At 38.1% G+C, this 19717-nt stretch overlaps 1 protein-coding gene across 1 annotated transcript in view; it reads left to right on the forward strand.

Moving 5' to 3' along the window:
- vps8 (VPS8 subunit of CORVET complex) overlaps positions 1-19717 on the forward strand; it is a 134863-nt gene that overhangs the window by 60136 nt on the left and 55010 nt on the right. The gene's annotated exons all lie outside the window — the stretch shown is intronic.

Below are 19717 nucleotides of genomic sequence, written 5' to 3' on the forward strand. Positions count from 1 at the left end.
ATTATTGGTTCTCCATTATGGTTTGTATTATTATCAGTTGTTTAAAAGAGTTTATGCTGCTTAAAGGGGGCATAACACATACAGCTTTATGATTCTCTCCGGACAAAGCCAAGCTCTTGGAGGTGCGCCGTGGGCGGGGCTAAAGTGTGACGAGCACATGAGCGCATTTGATGCCGTTTCACTTACCGTCTGCAATTCTGAATCATGACCGGGATCTTTTAAAGTTGGGACCGCCCCGTCTTTCAGTATCAAACGATGCGCAAATACAGCGTCGAACTGGGCCTTGTTTATAAAACGTTCGGCAATAAACACACTTGTGAAACTCCATTGAAAATGACAGTGACGTGACATACAACCAAGTATGGTGACCCATACTCAGAATTCGTGCTCTGCATATAACCCATTAAGATTGCACACACCCAGCAGTGAACACACACACACCGTGAACACACACCTGGAGCAGAGGGTAGCCATTTATGCTGCGGCGCCCGGGGAGGAGTTGGGGGTTCAGTGCCTTGCTCAAGGGCACCTCAGTCGTGGTATTGCCAGCCCGAGACTCGAACCCACAACTTTAGGGTTAGGAGTCAAACTCTCTAACCTCTAAGCCACGACTTGCTACCAAGGAAAAACAAACTACATCCACTGTTTACATAACGCTGGGTTCTTTAGAAAGCTGAACTAAGTAATCTTTACCTTACAACCAAAAACACACTTCTTTGGCAACATTCTTCCCGAGTGAGTCCCGTGCAGCTCTGCCGCCGGATGAAGCTCATTGAAGGGCGTGATCTTGCTCTTGCGCTGGTCGATGCGTGCGCGGGTGCATTTTTCCAGGAGAAATACCCATGTAAGGAGTCCCACACTCATCTATGTCATGAAGAGCCACGATCGAAAAAAACTCTCCGAAACTTGTACGAACCCAGAAGTACGATTTTAAGCACAGAAATACTCTGTCATACATCACAATGTTACTTTCTTTAGTATATATTCATTCAAATAAATTCAGCCTTGGTAAGCAGAAGAGACTTCTTTCAAAAACATAAAAAAAAAAAACAGATTTATTCCAAACTTTTGAATGGTATTGTATATATTTTTGTCCCTACGTCAGTTAATGAGACACAAATGAGAACTAGACTGTGAGGGATCTAGAAGTAGAGACCATTCAGTATATATTATTGTTGTGCATCTAGGTGTTATTGTTTCAGTCTGAATTATATCAAACTTTGCATATAAATGTTCTTATTAATAATACCAGAGGACTAGGGCTGATATGCCTTGCAGTAAAGAGACTGTTGTGAATTTGACTCATTTGTTTCTTTTTTTCTAATTTTTCTTCTTTTTTTCTTTGTACTACATCTCCCATAATTCTTTGTAAACTACATTTCCATATATGGTGCACTACATTACCCATATTCCCCTGGTTAAGGTCTATAAATAGACCTTACTTCCTTCCTTTGTCCCTTTTGCATTGGTGAGGTTTGAATGGACACCCAACCATGCCCTTTGAGTCCTTCCCTTAGGATGTGTTAATGACTTGAAAACATCCTGTTTATCCTGTGCATCCTGTTCATCATGTCCAACTTAGTAGTCCTTCTCCATGTGAATTTGTAAACTTCATGTCATGTGAATTGCTAAAGATTTATGCTTCTTCAATCCAATGGGATAAAAGAGAGCAAAGGACTGGTGTTTTTCCAGTGTTTTAATCAGACACGCCACCAAGTATCTACAATTTAATGAACTTTGGATATTTAACATCTCATATCCAACAGAGGCTGCATCTTATTTGTTTCAAAATAAGTAATCCATACATTAGGGCTTGCAGTGTAAATGTACTGTAGCTAAGCAGACCTGCACTGTCTATTTTGTCATTAATATTAATCAGACAACAATATTGCTCATTTATTACTGAGCAGGTGCAGCCCTCTGTCAAAATAACAGCCATCTCTGTTACCATCTGTTTCTGTCTTAAAGGGATAGTTCACCCAAAAATGAAAATTTGATGTTTATCTGCTTACCCCCAGGGCATCCAATATGTAGGTGACTGTTTCTTCAGTAGAACACAAACTGAGATTTTTAACTCAAACCGTTGCAGTCTGTCAGTCTTATAATGGATGTGAATGGGAATCATGGCTAAAACATACAATAAAACTAGAAAAAAAACATACACAAACAAAACCAAATTAAACCCTGTGGCTCGTGATGATACATTGATGTGTAAAGACACAAAACAATCGGTCTGTGCAAGACACTGAACAGGATCTATATATATATATATATATATATATATATATATATATATATATATATATATATATATATATATATTATATTTTATTATTATTTTTTTTTATTTTTTTTTTACCTCTGATGCACTGCAATGCCTGAACAGTCTGAACTGTACTAAGCGCGTCCTCGACACAGCCTGCGGTGAGGCATGTTCTTCTTCTTCCTGCTTTATGGTGGATCGCAGACTTATAAGTGCATTACCGCCACCTATCTCTCAAATGGACCATTGACACTCTATCTACAATCTCAATTGGGAGTGTCAATGGTCCACTTGAGAGATAGGAGCAGGTTATGCACTTATAAGTCTGTGATCCGCCGCAAAGCAAGAAGAAGATGCCTCACTGCAGGCTGTGTCAAGGACAGTACAGTTCAGACAGTCAGGCATTGCAGTGCATCAGAGGTAAAAAAACGATATAAATCCTGTTCAGTTTCTTGCACAGACCGATCGTTTTGTGTCTTTACACATCAATGTATCGTCACAAGCCGCAGGGTTTAATTTGGCTTTGTTTGTATGTTTTTTTTTTTTATTTATTGTATGTTTTAGCTGCGATTCCCATTCACGTCCATTATAAGACTGGCAGACTGCAACGGTTTGAGTTAAAAATCTTGGTTTGTGTTCTACTGAAGAAACAAAGTCACCTACATATTGGATGCCCTGGGGGTAAGCAGATAAACATCAAATTTTCATTTTTGGGTGAACTATCCCTTTAAGCATTGTTCCTTCATCTCTTTTCTAATATGACCTCTCCCATACATATCTAGACTTAGTATTTCATTTGCTTGTACCCTGTATATTGTCCTGGAGTCCATTATGACCCAGCCCCCACATTTTAGTTTTTGTCTTTCTTCAGCTGCCCTTGGCAAACAGGACTCAAAGATTAAGATCAGTATCTGTAGAGAGTTTTGTACATGCTGCTGTTGACAGCCGGTAGTTATAAAACAGAGAGGACAGTCAGTCAGTACAGTGGTCTTTACACAGCTTAACTGAGGATAACAGAGAGATAAGACCATCTTACAATGTATGCATTCAACTGTTTACAAAATTTCTACCTAATGATTTGTTAAAGGGGTCATATGATGCTGCTAAAAAGAACATTATTTTGTGTATTTGGTGTAATGCAATGTATTTATACAGTTTAAGGTTCAAAAAACGCATTATTTTCCATTTAATGTACATTATAGTTTCTCCTCTATGCCCCGCCTTCTGAAACACATCGATTTTTCCAAAGCTCAACGGTATGAAAAGCGAGGTGTGCTCTGATTGGCCAGCTATTCAGTGTGTTGTGATTGGCCAAATGCCTCAAGTGTGTGACGGAAATGTTACGCCCCTTAACATACTATGGCGTCTCCCAGGCCAGCAGCATGAGACTCAGTCCAGCTGCTTTGCTCGTGCACATCCCATCATCGGTTCTCTTTTAGCAGTTCAGTCAATGTACTGTTAGGAGTAACTGAATAACTTGGGGTATTGGTTTATTTCAAGTCAGAGGGAGTGTAAGACACATTTATAAACCGAATAACTTAAGTTATTTGTGGATTAGTGTGTACTGGAGACGCAAAACTTGTCAAATGATTCAGATAGATTTGGTGAACTGGTTCATCCGGTTCACTAAGAAGATCCGGTTAAATAGAAAGATTCGTTCACGATCCGGACATCACTAGACAAGACAAAACAAATAAAACCCATTACAAACGAGGCATTTGTTGCATCCAGTGGGAACATAATTACTGATTATAATGACTTATACTGTCTTTTTACGCGTTGCATATTGCACTGTGTAAACATAAAACCATGTCTGCATTTGTGATCTGAGAAACAACTAACAACAAGCCTACTCTACTCAAACTCACGTTTGAATCATCATTGGCAAATTATTTAAATATAAAAAACCTATTTACAGGCTAAGAGTCAGACTGTCCTTGCAAAGTTTGAACTGCCCAACTTTAAAGAAACAGCCATTGTTCCACAGATGCATTGTAGGCTACTGGTTCAGGAAACAGTCCTCATCCTCCATAAAATGTGCTGCACACATCAGAATATTTGGGTTGGACTGTTATGGAGCAGTGTTGAAATACAACTTAACCACTGATTTCTAGTCATGTCCTCTTTTGGAAGGCCAAACAAAGTTTCACTTCAACGAACCACACAGTGACTCCACAACATGGCAGCTGCGGCAACAGAGAGAATAAACGTTATGCCTTCTTTCTTTGCGTGGACATTTGGGTGGCGTTATGCAAATCTTCCCACATAGTGACGTAGAGATGTGGGGGCGTGTTAGAACGAGCCATTTTATGGGATGTGATTGACCCTTAAGTTTTATAAAGAATATCTCTTTGGATTTGAGACTTTAGTCTTTGCAACTTTACAGATCTTCTTTATGCACCAAGAGCTTGTAACACTCCAAAGAGAAAGGAAAAATTGAAGTAATTTTTAGTAAAATAATAAATAAATCTCTGCTTGACTTCTGAAATCATTTAGTCCACTTAATCCCCTTTCTTAAATCAGTTGAAAGCTATGTCTGCCTCCCTTTCTGAGTGCAATGCCCACTTCTCAAAGTTTCCACCCTACTTTTTGATTTTGTTGTACTTTATATGTTTCACAATATAGAAGAAAAGATTTGTCATTCATTCTGTTTCACTGCAACTTTAACTTAAGCCAGTAAGAAACTGGCTAAAACCCATGCAAGTGTGTCGCAACTCCCTTTGCGTTTCTTACATTATTACTGAAAATTATTCAAAATCTATATTTGGATTGTTACACATTCACCTTGGCCCAGATTCACAGTTGTTTTAGTTTCAATCACAGTCACACATCAGTGCTTGCTCATTTCCACGTCATGGCAGACACTCAGAGCTACAACGCTGCTTTTGCTGTAGCTGACCTGTGGTGCCCTTTATGGGACACATGACACCTCAGGGCCAAAACTCATCTATGGAAGAACATCTGAATTTACTCTGTCCTCCCCATATGACTGCTGTCTCCTCTCAGGCCAAGCCTCAAAGCACGTTTCACCTCACGATCTTCCTGTCCTTAGCAACCTCCCATCTCAATTTTTCACAGAGCCTCATCTTGGACTACATAGCTGAGTACATTAAGGGTGGTTTGTATAAATAAAAAAAATCCTTGTAATGATGAAGCCAGACACAGCAGTAATAAACACACTACAGACTTCACTGTAAAAAGAACTCATCTGTGACTATACCTTCTGGCAGAAACTTTAACACTTTCAGGAGAGTGGTAGAAGCTGTGCCACTTTTTACTTAAGATTTACTTCCTCTTGGCAAGACGAAATTATAACACGATAAAACTAATTCTATCAGAAAGACTCAGAGAGAAGGTAAACATTTACATGGTATTGTAATGAACGAGGTGGATCAGACACATGAGTATTTGTTATATTTAACAAATAGTGGACAATACCCCTCCCCAACATGCAAAACATGTGGTACAGAAAACCAGGCCTCTGGTTACCATGGTAACAAAGACACATCAAGATAAGATAGTTTTACAACTCAAAGGAATGTAGAGTTTTCACTCTAAATTCACTTTAGCCGAGTTTCCACTGCTGGAACTTTACCCAGGAACTAGGGACTTTGGGCTGATACTCGGTGTATTTCCACAGCAGGAACCAGGATCTAAATAAAGTTCCGGGTAAAAAAATGCCCCTCAGAAAGTCCCTGTTCAGGAGGTAGTACTTTTTCAAAGGTCCGGAACTTTTGGGGGTGGGACTTGGGCACTAAACATGCTGATTGGTTAAGTTCACGCAGCATTGTGATTTCAACCACCATTTATTCGGATAAACGATCTCAGCGAACGATCTCAGCTTCAGCGCGGAAAGTGAGGAACTAACTGATCTCTGCTTCGTTACAGTTTGCACATATTTGTTTCGTCGCGAATGTTGATCTGTCTTCAAAACACGCTAAAAGAGTCGCGCGATAACGTGTGTCATCACTATGACACGCCATTAGTTCTGGCTTTTGTTCCCACAGTGCCTGGGGGGAAAATAGTTCCTGTGGAAAAAAGTTCCTGGTACAATTGTTCCGAGTAATTTCGGTGGAAACGCAGCATTTGAAACAGACAGATGTACCCTTGTACTATACAGTCCATCCAAATTCTATCTCCCTCTAGATATAACCACTTGAGAAATGTAGGGACATGTACCCAATCTTCCCCATCTCATTTTTTTCCCCTTATAGTGTTTTGCTTATATATTGATTAAAAACTCTTTTAAATGAACATTTTAGAATTGCATACTATTGTTAACAGAGATCACAGGTATGCCATGTTTGTTATCCTTTGTCTGCATTTTTAATGGTCTAAATGTTCATTTATATTATATGCTGATACCTATGGAAGTTACCAGAATCTTTAATAGTTTCTTCATCAACACATCACTTCATCAAAACATATATGCCTGAGTATAAAGGGTTGTAAACTTTATCTCCAAAGCTACCATTCCTCATTGGCTCACTCAAGTCCTGAGGGTGTGACATTGTCACCCTTTATAGATCACTGATCACCAGATCAGAGAAGTTTTTTGAGATGCAGAAACTCCCGGGCAAGATGCAGAGCTAAGAGTCCTCAAGAACCCAACCTAAGCTTGTGCCAGGCTTTCAGCCTAGTCTTTCCACTTCAAGATCCTCTGACTCAAACTGGTTCTTTTTCATCAAACAACTTCAGCAAAGATCAACTTAAGCCTTCAGATTGCATCAGCACTCCCTTTCAGACAGACAAGACGTGCAAGTTTCAAACTTAGTCTTATTAATTGATACAATAAGTATCATTTGCACCTTTTTACAAAGGTGTGTTTGAACTAAGAAACTGATTCCTCAAGGCTGTAGATCTGCTGAATATCAATTTGTACCATAGCTTCATGTCTTTTTTTCTCTTCTCTTTACTGCTTAAGATTTAACCCCTCTTCCTATGCCAACTGTGTGTGTGTGTGTGTGTGTGTGTGTGTGTGTGTGTGTGTGTGTTAGACTAGTTTAAGTGTTTATGTAGTTAATAAAGTCTAACTTATATCACACTTGAAGTTGTTCATTGTTTGTTCATAACTGGAGTCCCTAATCATGCAGATTTTTGTTACATGCTCTAGTAGTATTGTGCAGTAAGAAAGTTGTTTTCCTTAAACAGGAAAGTAACATTCTTAGAATTGACAGACAGTTGACACTGAGATGTCAATTAAATACTTACAGCGGATCTAAATATTTATAATAGGGATGCACCGAATATTCGGCCACCGAAAATTTTCGGCCGAAAATGGCCCAAAAGTGCATTTTCGGTTTTCGGCCGAAAGACTTTTATCACCGAAAAAATACGGCCGAAATGTTGTGATGACGCAAACAGAAACCGCGACCTGCGCTTGCACCTGCATAGCGCAGACCACGAGCTCCCCTTGACATTCACTTCTAACCAGTGGGTCTTAATAGAGAACATGCTCTCTCTTCTTGCACCCTTTGAGCAGCTAACTAAAGAGATCAGCTCCTCTGATGCATCTGTAGCGGACGTTATTCCTTTAATCGCAGCACAAATGTAGCGGACGTTATTCCTTTAATCGCAGCACAAAAGCGTCTCATAAGCAAAGAGGTTGAGACGGACCACGGAGTGAAAACAAAGAAAAGTACACTCAGTCTGTCAACACACATTTCAATGAGATCTATTCGGATCCTCTGCACTTCATCGCAACTGTACTTTATCCACGTTATAAAGACCATTACTTGAATGTGGAAATAAAGCAGCACGCACGAGAAATGATCCAGGCCGCGATGGATGCGGAGAACCCGCGTGGAGACGGAGAAGCGCACGGAGAAGGAGATCAGAGCGCAGAAAAAAACACTTGTCTCTCTGCACTCTCGTTGTCTGATATGTTAAGTGAAATCCTGCAAGAAAGTGCCTCAAATAATAATAATACGTAGGCTATTCTGTTCTTAGGCTACTATATATGTGACTATCAGATTGTAGCCATATTTCTGCTATATATTTTTTTAAATTTTATATAAATGTTTATTTATGCCCTGGCCCTATTTAAATACACCCTCTCAAATCTTTCTCAAATGTCAGGCAGATGACAAGCTCAACAGCTAGATGGTTATCTGTCTGAAGCCCCCATCCCCAGAAGTGATAACCCTCTTGCCTACTGGAGAAGTAATGCACTTTCTTGTAGTAGTCCTACAGAGAAAAATTTCAAATGCACCTTGACCTAAATGCACTTTGTTTTTATGAGAGAACATTTAATTTTAAAACCTTTCTGCAGGCCAGTAGGCATGTACATTATTTTTTCAATGTACACATGAGTGGGGTAAAGTTAAACATTTTAGTTTGAATTTTATTTTATACTGTGCATTGTTGCAATGTGCTAAATAAATATTAGCAAAATTTGTAATTGATTTATTATTTGAAACTTTAATATTAATTTATGCAATTGCAATGCCTTGATTTTACTAAAGTTAGTATGCAATCATAGCCATAAATGCAATGGTACTAATAATCGGCATAATTTCTTCCGGTGTTTCGGTTTTCGGCCTTGGTTTCCTCTTTTTCGGTTTTCGGTTTCGGCCAAGAATTTTCATTTCGGTGCATCCCTAATTTATAATTAATCATAACTAGTTACGATTGATTATTCATATTTCCCCTTTGAGCTGATACGCTACAGTATTTATTCCATAAAGTGTTAACGGATGGTGGTGAGTGAGTTACAGTAATTAGTGAATAGTTGTATAGAAAAATTATTTTGGCATAGGCCCCGTCCTTTGTCCAAATTCTGGGGAAGCAGATTTGGCTGATCCTGCCTGAAGATGAAGGCGGGGCGGAGCCAACCCCTTATGGATGGACAGGGCCAACCTGGTAGTGGTGGGGTGGATGGAGGGGAACGTTGGCAACATCAACTGTGAAAACGAAGCACAGTTTATTGCTTATATACTCCAAGTGTCGAGCAGTGATTGGTCAGACCTGTTAGTATGAATGAATGACGTGGCATTGGAGTCTTCCTGAAAGAATTTCCGCTGATGCTTTCATTTCTATCAGAAAGACTCAGAGAGATGGTAAACGTTTACATGGTATTTATTCTGTAAAGTGTTAATGGATGGTGGTGAGTGAGTTACAATAATTGGTGAATAGTTGTATAGAAAAATTATTTTGGCGTAGGCCCCATCCTTTGTCCAAATGCCTGAAGATGAAGGCAGGGGCGGAGCCTACCCCCAAAAAGAAGTGTGAATTGATACCCATCAGTTGAAGCTTTTCTTTATTGGATAATGAAGTCAAAAGATTAACATTAAATTTTATGAAAAGGCTTAATAAATATTTATAAACAAATGTGTGTATGAGCTATGTTATGACAGGCCACATTATGCCGTTTAACACAAAGGCAGTGTAGTTCATGTAATGATAAAAGCCATGATTGGCCAATGGTGTGAAGGGCCAGGATAGGCTAAGTTAAATAAACAATGATACTCAGACTTACAGTACCTGATGGTCACAGTAGGCCATATTGTGCAAAGGCAACTAAAGGCTGTATAATGTGAAGCCTTGAAAGGCCATGTAAAGTGAAGGTCCCAACGGGCTGATAAGAGGGCATATCAGACCGATTAACATGTAAGGTCGATTAACGCATAAGTTATGTAGAAACCACAGTAGGCCGGGTTACAAACGAAAAGAGCATAAATACAAGTAATGAATATAAATAATCTTGGGCTTGACTCCCACAAACGCTTGAAAGACTCTGCAGACAAAACTCAATCTAACCATTGGAATCCAACGAGTGAACCCCCAGAAGAAAATAAACCAGATCACGTGACATGTAATAAAAGAAGTACTAAGAAAGCATGGGACACAGAATGAAGATTGATAACTAAACCTTGTGAAACAAAAGTCAAGTCACCTTTGTTATTAAATAGCGCTTCAAACAAAACAGATTGTGTCAAAGCAACTGAACAACATTAATTAGGAAAACAGTGTGTCAATAATGCAAAACGACAGTTAAAGGCAGTTCATCATTGAATTCAGTGATGTCATCATCCAGCTCAGTTCAGTTTAAATAGTATCTTTGCAATCATTTGCAATCTAGTCACTGTAAATGAAGTGTCCCCAACTAAGCAAACCAGAGGTGACAGCAGCAAGGAACCAAAACTCCATCGGTGACAGAATGGAGAAAAAACCTTGGGAGAAACCAGGTTCAGTCGGGGGCCAGTTCTCCTCTGGCCAGACGAAACCAGCAGTTCAATTCCAGGCTGCGGCAATGTCACATTGTGCAGAGGACTCAACAGGTTCCTGTGGTCTTGTCCCGGTGGTCATCTGAGACAAGGTCTTTACAGGAGATCTGTATCTGGGGCTTATCTAGTTGCCCTGGTCTCCACTGTCTTTCAGGTCTGTAGAGGTCCTTTCTAGGTGCTGATCCACCATCTGGTCTGCATACGTACCGGATATGTACAATACCCTTGCAGAAGGCTAAGAACACTTATTTTACAGTGATGCCTTACAAGCTAATTGAATTATACCTTATATAAAATCAATAATCAGTCTACTTGATAGGCCCGATAGGCCATGTGATGTGAAAGGCACGGATAGGCCATGTGATAAATGTGCTATGCGAAAGGCCACAAAAGGCTGTGCTATACAAAAGCCTGTGATAGGCCATGCTATACAAAAGGCAGTGATAGGCCATGCTATGCAAAAGGCTGTGATAGGCCATGCTATGCAAAAGGCTGTGATAGCCCATGCTATACGAAAGGCTGTGATAGCCCTTGCTATACGAAAGGCTGTGATAGCCTATGCTATACGAAAGGCTATGATAGGTCATGCTATGCAAAAGGCTGTGCTATGCGAAGGGCTGAGATGGTCTGTGCTATGGGAATGGCCACGATAGGCCATGCTACGAAAGGCTGTGAAAAGCCAATAATGAGAATAAACAATAAAAGCCATGATTGCCAATTACTTGAAGAGCCACTAAGGCCAGATTACCTAAAACAATAATCAGTCTTACCTAATGGCCTCGATAGGCCGTGCTACACAAAGGGTCACGATATGCCAGTTTTGTGGATAAATGATGAAAAGCTATGAAAGGCCAATTATGTGAAGGGTCACGATATGCCGGGTTATATAAATGATAATATTCAGTTTTACCTGATGGCCACAATAGGCCATGCCATGCAAAGAACACGATAAGCCAATTATGTGAATAAAGCGATGAAAGACTGTGATTGGCCAATTATGAGATGGGAAGTATTTGTGAAGTCCAGGGCTGTATGATAACTTTTTTTTTCACATAGCACTGGTGCTACAGAGGTTGAAAGTTTTGTAGCACAGGCCAAAAAGTTGTAGCACAAGTATAAAACATCTGTTATCATGTCTGAAAACAAACACAAGTAGTGGAGTTCATCACTTAAAGAGGCACTGATGTTCCATACAGAGCACAAAAAATACAAACCACCAAGTTTTCTTAATTTGCTAAAAATGGAAGAGTGCAGAAACATAACTCTTACACCTTAACAAAATATAAAATAAAAAAGAATGGCAGACATTTAGGCCAAAGTGAGCAAAGATAAAAATCTTTGTCATTAATCTGTTATTAGAAAATAAGAACAAAGCTATATAATACACATAGTAAACAAATAAAACAAACAGTACTTTATTTTTCAGGTACAGTATTTAGCAGTAACATCCAAGAAACTGAATGAACAAATATTAAAATAATACACTATATACATCAGTTATACTTTTTTAAAGCAACTCACTGATGATAAATTGATTTTTCTCTGTTTTGTCGTTTTATTTACATTAAAAGAGTAGTTCACCAAAAATGAAAAATTATCTTGGGACCTTGTGTGATTTTGAAATTACCCCAACATCTGTATTTCGTGTGGTGCATTGCACGGGATAAGTGAAGCCTGTGATTTTACTCCAATTTACTGACTTATCTCCTGGATATGCGGATGTCAAGGCTTTGAGAGTCACGTTCTATGGTCAGGTTAGATGGATTTAAAAAAAAGAAACTAATATAGTCTTGTGCGCTGTCATTTACATTTCACCAGGTTAAAATAATATCTCAAGCTTTATGCTTGATTTATTTGTAATACATTAACCTCAAAACCTTTTCAACTTTCTCTTTCTGCAAACTGTATGGTGTAGCGATATGACAGCACCCAAAATACTATCAAACACTACAGCGCAGCTCCATTCTTCGCGAAAGATGGATAAAAAGGCGCACAGGAAACAAAAACCTCGAAAAATGATATACAACCTGCCAAATACTGGCCAAATCACAGAGATGCCGATTCGCACGGGACTAATATTTTCACAGGACCTCGGTGTTCGGTGAAAAATGGTAGGTCATTTGCGGGGGAGTTTTTACTTTACAAATTACAGACATGGCCGATTCGCACGGGATTAAAATCACAGACAACCTCCGCAATTATTACAAATGACTGGAGGTCTGGAGGTAATACTAATCCCGTGCGAATAGGGCTATAGTGTCATTTACTCAAGTTGTTTTAAATCTGATTTAGGTTTTTTCGTTTGTTAAACATAAAAGTTATTTTTGAAGAATGTGGGTAAGCAATCAGTTGCTGGTCCCCAGTGACTTCCACTGTATTTTTTCCTAATGTCAAAGTCAATTTGGTTACCCACATTCTTCAAAATATTTTCTTTTGTGTTCAGCACAAGAAAGAAATTAATGCAACAATAGGTTTGGGACAAAATATGAGTGAGTAAATAATGACAGAAATTTATTTTTTTGGGTGAACTATCCCTTTAATGACAGTCGACAGCATGTTTAGTAGGTACTGTCTCTTTAAGAGCTGCCCGTGTTTCTCTCTCAACTGTTTACTTTCAATTTAGACATAATCAACTGTGTTTATATGTAAAAAACTTAGTCCAATAATCAGGCGCTTTTTGAAAGGCTCTAAGTGTGAGTGTGCTTCATGAGTACGCGTTCAGAAAAAGCACATGCAAACAGCACCTGAAATGTTCTCCTGAAATGTTTAACCGGTATGGCTTTAATAAAGCAGATGCAAATAATGTAGTTTTGTGATTGCACATAAGTCCAGTGTCCCGTGAGAGTAACTCTACCGCTGAGCTAATGCTGATGTAAATGTATGTGGCGTTGTGTATTATATTAAGATGGAGGGAGGCGCAAGAACTGCAGCTAATAGAATGTGCGCTGTAGCACGATACAACAATATTTCTTCAAAAGCAGACCGTGGAGACATTTTAATCGTCCACGATCAAAAATCGTCATATCGCACACCCCCAACGACCAAGTATAATCAGTCTCACACACTCAAACAAGCAGACCCGGAAGAGAAGACAATCCTGAAAAAAGTCGTAATTTTTGTTATTTTTGGAGCAAAATGTATTTTCGGTGCTTCAATAAATTCTAACGGACCCTCTGATGTCACATGGACTACTATGATGATGTTTTTATTACCTTTCTGGACATGGACAGTATACCGTACTTACATTTTCAATGGAGGGACAGAAAGCTCTCGGACTAAATCTAAAATATCTTAAACTGTGTTCTGAAGATGAACGGAGGTCTTACGGGTTTGGAACGACATGAGGGTGAGTCATTAATGACATAATTTTCATTTTTGGCTGAACTAACCCTTTAAGACCAAAGCAAGAAAATGTGTCTGTTTTCATTCACACTCTTTCAGAGGAAATTTGTGCAGAAATGGACGGCAACTGTCAGCGACGACCACTTTGCAGAAACGGGCTACACAAAAAGACTCAAAATTGTAAAACTTAGGCCTACACCATTTTAGGACGAGGTATCCAGAGATTGTTGTAGTAGAATAAACGCAAATAAAACACAATAACTGAAGGAACATAAAGACACAAACATAAGATTAAGACAACAGATAGAGTAACGGTGTGCTTGGCATAGGTTTTTTTCACAAAAATGTGCAAATATCAGTCTTTATCAGAGTAAAATATTACATAGGCCTAAAATAATAATAAATGCTCATGATGTCACATAACAAAATAGTTGTTTCAAACACTGAATGTTATTGAGTGAATCCGAGTAAAACATGTCATAGAAATAATCTCTTTTGCTGGAAAACCGGTATTTAAATACTTCTCATTAAAATAAAATATACTGAAAATGTATTATGGTCGTGTTTCTATTAAATGCACATTAAAGGTGGCAACTGAGCTTGCAAAGATAGACTGTGTAGCATTATGTGTCATGCACCCTCATCTCAGTAAGCCTACTGTATTTTACAAATAAAATGAGCAAATAATTACTTGATTTTTTAATTTATTTACTTATTTATTATTTTTTATTATTAATTTCACCAAGCCAGATCGCAGCATATGTTCAAATTGGCTTAAACATGCAGCGCTAGATTATCGTAAACCAAGCGCTTTTGTCTTAAACATGTGTGTGAATAACCTTGCAAAAAGATAAATTCTACGCCCAACTGCCACGAGAGCATAAAATAGTATGAATACTTATACTTATCATGGTGTAAGCTGATGTAGTGATGAAGACAGAATACTGAAGGACACTAGCAGCTGTATTTTTGACAGCGGGCCTGGAGTCTTAATGAAAGTTGACGTGAGTGTTCAGGCGAAAATATAGTTAGATGATTGAGATGCGAGCAGCGCCAGCGCGGCAGTTTGGTGAGCAGTGAACACTCGGAATGACTGTGGACATGAACTCAAAAGCTCCGGCAATGTTTTGCATCCTCCGCCGTGAAATCACTAACACTTCTATATCAACTGTAAACATTCACCGCGACAACAATTCATTGCATGATACCAACAGTACAGCATGTTGAAAGGAATGTCAAACTCGCAATCGTTCACAAAAAAAAAAAATCTGACTATATCCAAGTTCGATTCGATTGACGTTAGAGTTCTGGATGTTTGGATGATGTGAAAGCTGTCTTCCGAACTCAGGTGTGCACCCGCATACCGTACCCGAGTCCACTTAAAAAGGGTGGTCTGGGTTGCGGTTCATGTGAACTCCGGTAGGGTTTGCTGCTGATGTGAGAACAATCGTACCAAATCGCGGAAGTGAACCGATATTAATCACGTATTATTTGATAAAAATGTGTGTTTCACTCACTTTCCTGACAAGCGTGACTAATCCGCTGCAAACAGAGAGCAGTATATCTCATTTCTGTTCGCCTTCAGCATTCTTTAGAGCATTTGCAGTACATTTGTAAGACAGACGTAAGTGCCGTTATGTACCGGGGCTTTGTAAACAAAACTAACGGATCAAAAACATATATAAATTAAATTCCAAAGAGCAATGTTATGCATTTGCCGCCACCTTCTGCGCCGTTGTTACTAAGGAACGGGGTAAAAAGCTGCTGGATTGATGACACAAACGAACCGTGGTACGGACCCAAATAAAATAATATGAATGCAGTCCAGCGGGGACAGGGGAAGCAATCGAACTAGGGTTCAGACCAGGCAAGCGAATCGAGTGTGAAAGCACCCTTAGGACAATATGTGAACGATTTACATTTCAAATCAAAATTTGATCATAAATGAAGAACAAACTACTCCAAAGCCAGCATTTGGGGTAAAAAAAAAAAAATTAAATAATTAATGGCCATTCTTTATCCAGACTTTGACGTGTTGTTCTTTTTTTCCCTTTGCCAGTTCACCAACATGTATGATATTCTGTATATTAGTATACATGGATAAGTTTGCTATGATGCTAAAATTTACTTTTCCAGCCATGAGAGATTTGGTTCTGTGACAGAAATATGCAAAGTTGCTACATTACATGGTGATGCCCACTGACACATCTTCTATTCTCTCTTAAAGGGGTCGTATGATGTGATTAAAATTTTTCCTTTCTCTTTGAAATATTACAAGCTCAGAACAGTTCGACCCAAATATTCAGATGTGTGCAGCACATTTTGTGGAGGACTGTTTCCTGATCCTGGTAGAATAGACTACATTGCTGGCTGTTCTGACTCACAGAGTGTAAGTCTTTTTTATATAGAATTAGCCACTGACGATTCAAACGCGAGTTTTGAGCAGTGTAGAGTAGCACTTAATGTTTGTCATTTCTCCAATCAAAAATGCAGACATGGTTTTATGTTTACGCGGCGCAATGCAACGCAACATGTAAAAAGACAGTATAAGTCATTATAATCCGTAATTATGTCCCCACTGGATGCAACAAATGCCTCGTTTATAATGGGTTTGAATGTTTTTGAATAGTCAATATGGTGAGGGGCTTAACATTTCCGTCACAAGCTTGAGGCATTCAGGCAATCACAAAGCACTGGATAGCTGGCCAATCAGAGCACACCTCGCATTTCAAACCGATGAGCTTTGTAAAAATCGACACGTTTCAGAAAGGCGGGGCATAGAGGAGAAACAATAATGTACAGTATGTGGAAAATACTGTGTTTTTTTAACCTTAAACCGCAAAAACACATTTCATTACACCAGATACACAAAAAAAATTTATTTTTAGCAGCATCATATGACCGCTTTAAACTGATACAATGAAAAGTCTATTATTGTTTACCCATCCCTAAATAATTCCAAAAAGTATTGATTTTTGGTTCTGTGGAATAAAAATAAATATGTCTCAATATCTTTGATGCTCAATTAGCTTTACAATAAAAGTCAAAAAACATGTTTTGGACCCCATTAACTTGCACGGTAAGGGCACAAACTTTGTGTTTCGTAGAAAGAAGGTCATGCAGATTTGGAACAATATGAGGGTGATTAAACGAAGACTCCTTTTAATCTGTACTACTGATTTGTTCTCTAGTATTTAAAAAACAAACCGCATTCACTGTCTCTTGGATAGGAAAATCAGTTTTGTGCATTATTTATGCCGCGTTCCAGGCAACCCGTAACCCTTGTTTTTCCAACCTTATACCCGTGAAAGTGCACTGGAATGGCAGTCAAACCCGTGACTTCCCACTCGTGAACTCGTACTAAATCGATGTACTCCCAGTTCCGAGTTCTGACGTCACATAGCCCACGAAACCACAATGGCAGCCCCTACGGATAATATTGCCTATGGATGCAGTGTTTATGCAAGTGGTAAACGTTGAAAAATAGATTTTAGGACAATATAACGTTGCAAAAAAATTAATAATCTAGCTACAATTCCTTGAGCTCAGGAAGTTTGGCATGACTTGCCTGGAACGCTACAAAGTCGTGAGTCATGGTTTGAAGTCGTGACTTACGGGCTTAAAAACCTGCATGGAACGCAGCATTAGTTGTAATTAAACTGTGTACTTTCAGAATCCGCCATTTTTATGTTCTGTATGATTTTGACCACTACATATACTTCATATCATCATAATTCTCATATGCCTCATAGTTTTATGAGAGAGTTTTACCAGAGTAGGGCAGTACGTCTCACATGAGGATGTGCTCTCTCACACATGCCTCATTCAGCAGGAGCTGATGGTGGCTGATTGGGCTCTGATTTGAGAGCTTGGCTATGATTGAGGTCTGAGAAAACCACTCTACATGATAACTTGATTGAGAAAGAAAAAATGCACAAGGGGGGATGCACAAATGACGCATGATTTCGATTTGGAGCTCTGTGAAAAACGTATTTACCTCAGGAGAGACAGACAGTCTTAGGAATGGATGGCTTGGCCTAAAACACCCATATATTTGACAGTATGTATATAGGATATTTATGTATATTTTTGGATTAGATTTGTAATGTTTTTAAAGAAGTTTCTTATGCTAATCAAGGCTGCATTTATTTAATAAATAATACAGAAAAAAACAGTAATATTGTGAAATAGTATAGCAATTTAAATAAGTTTTCTATTTTAATATACTTTAAAATATAATTTATTCCTGTGATGTAATTATCAAATTTCTTCAGCTGTTACTCTAGTTTTCAGTGTCACATGATCCTTCAGAAATCATTCTAATATACTCATTTATTAACAATGTTGGAAACAATTGTGTGGCTTATTTACTTATTTATTTATTATTTTTTTGGAACCTATGATCATTTTTTTTTCCTTTCATGATTCTTTGATTAATAAAATGTAACAGCATTTATTTAAAAAAGAAATCTTTTGTAATAGTATTCACTACTGTTAAAAAAGTTTGGGTTCATTCATTTTTTTATTCAGCAAGGGTGTGTTAAATTGATAAAAAAAAAAAAGTGATAGAAAAGACTTACATTGTTAAAAAGATTTATATTTTGAATAAATACTGTTCTTTTTAACTATTTATTCATCAAATAATCCTGGAATAAGTTATATTTTAAAGGAATAAATTACATTTTAAAGTTCATTAAAATAGAAAATTTTTATTTTCAATTGTAATAATTATGTTTGTGTTTTTGATCAAATAAATACAGCCTTGATGAGCAGAATAGACTTCTTTAAAAACATTAAAAATCATACTGATCCCAAACCTTTGAATGGCAATGTAAGATAAAGTTTTTTTTTCTTGTTAAATCTCTTTCTTTTAACATTGATGGTAATAAGAAATGTTTCATTAAAAACAGCATATTATAATTATTTCTGAAAAAAAAAAATTATGTGACACTGAAGAAACATATACACGTTTAAAATCAATATTTCAAAAAAGCCAAAAAACAAATTCACAATATATCAAAAAAACATAACAAAAATATTACACAATATATATATATATATATATATATATATATATATATAATTTCACAATATAAGGTTTGGTACTGCATTTTTTGATCATATAAATACAGGCTTGGTGATAACTAATCTAACTGACCCCAAACCTTTGAACGGTAGTGTATATTAGTTATAAATTAAATAAAATGTTATTATAGCTAAGGAATAGGCATACATTTAAAAAAAAAAAAAATTTAAATGCTTTAAAAAAAAAAAGAGAGACACTTTTCTTGCCACCTTCTCATTCTTCAGTTCTCTCTCAGTTTTCTCTTTTAAAAGGGGTCATATGATGCGATTTTCAATTTTCCTTTCTCTTTGGAGTGTTACATGCTCTTGGTGAATAAAGAAGATCTGTGAAGTTGCAAAGACTAAAGTCTCAAATCCAAAGAGATATTCTTTATAAAAGTTAAGACTCGTTCACACCCCCCTGAAACACTCGTTCTAACACGCCCCCACATCTCTGGGTCTTTATGTGGGAAGATTTGCATAACGCCGCCCATGTTCACGCAAAGAAAGAAGGCGTACCTTTATTCTCATTGTAGTATTGTTGTTGCCGCCACCGCCATGTCGTATAGACGCTGTTTGTTTTACTGTGAAAGCAAAACTACTTTGTTTGGCCTTCCAAAAGAGGACACTTTGTCATGCCTGGAGCTGATCCGTGCTGGTCGCTGAGGAAATACATCAACTTTGCACCGTGGATCGCCGAATCAGCTTTCACCATGGACGAAGCCGCGTCCAGCCCGGGGTCATCACATGTGGTTGAAGACCAAGGTACTATACGCTCCTTCGTAGAATTCGCCTGCTGCACCGTTCTCAAGCCACCCGTCTC

Source organism: Cyprinus carpio, chromosome B1, assembly GCF_018340385.1.
Source record: "Cyprinus carpio isolate SPL01 chromosome B1, ASM1834038v1, whole genome shotgun sequence".
Lineage (NCBI taxonomy): Eukaryota > Metazoa > Chordata > Actinopteri > Cypriniformes > Cyprinidae > Cyprinus > Cyprinus carpio.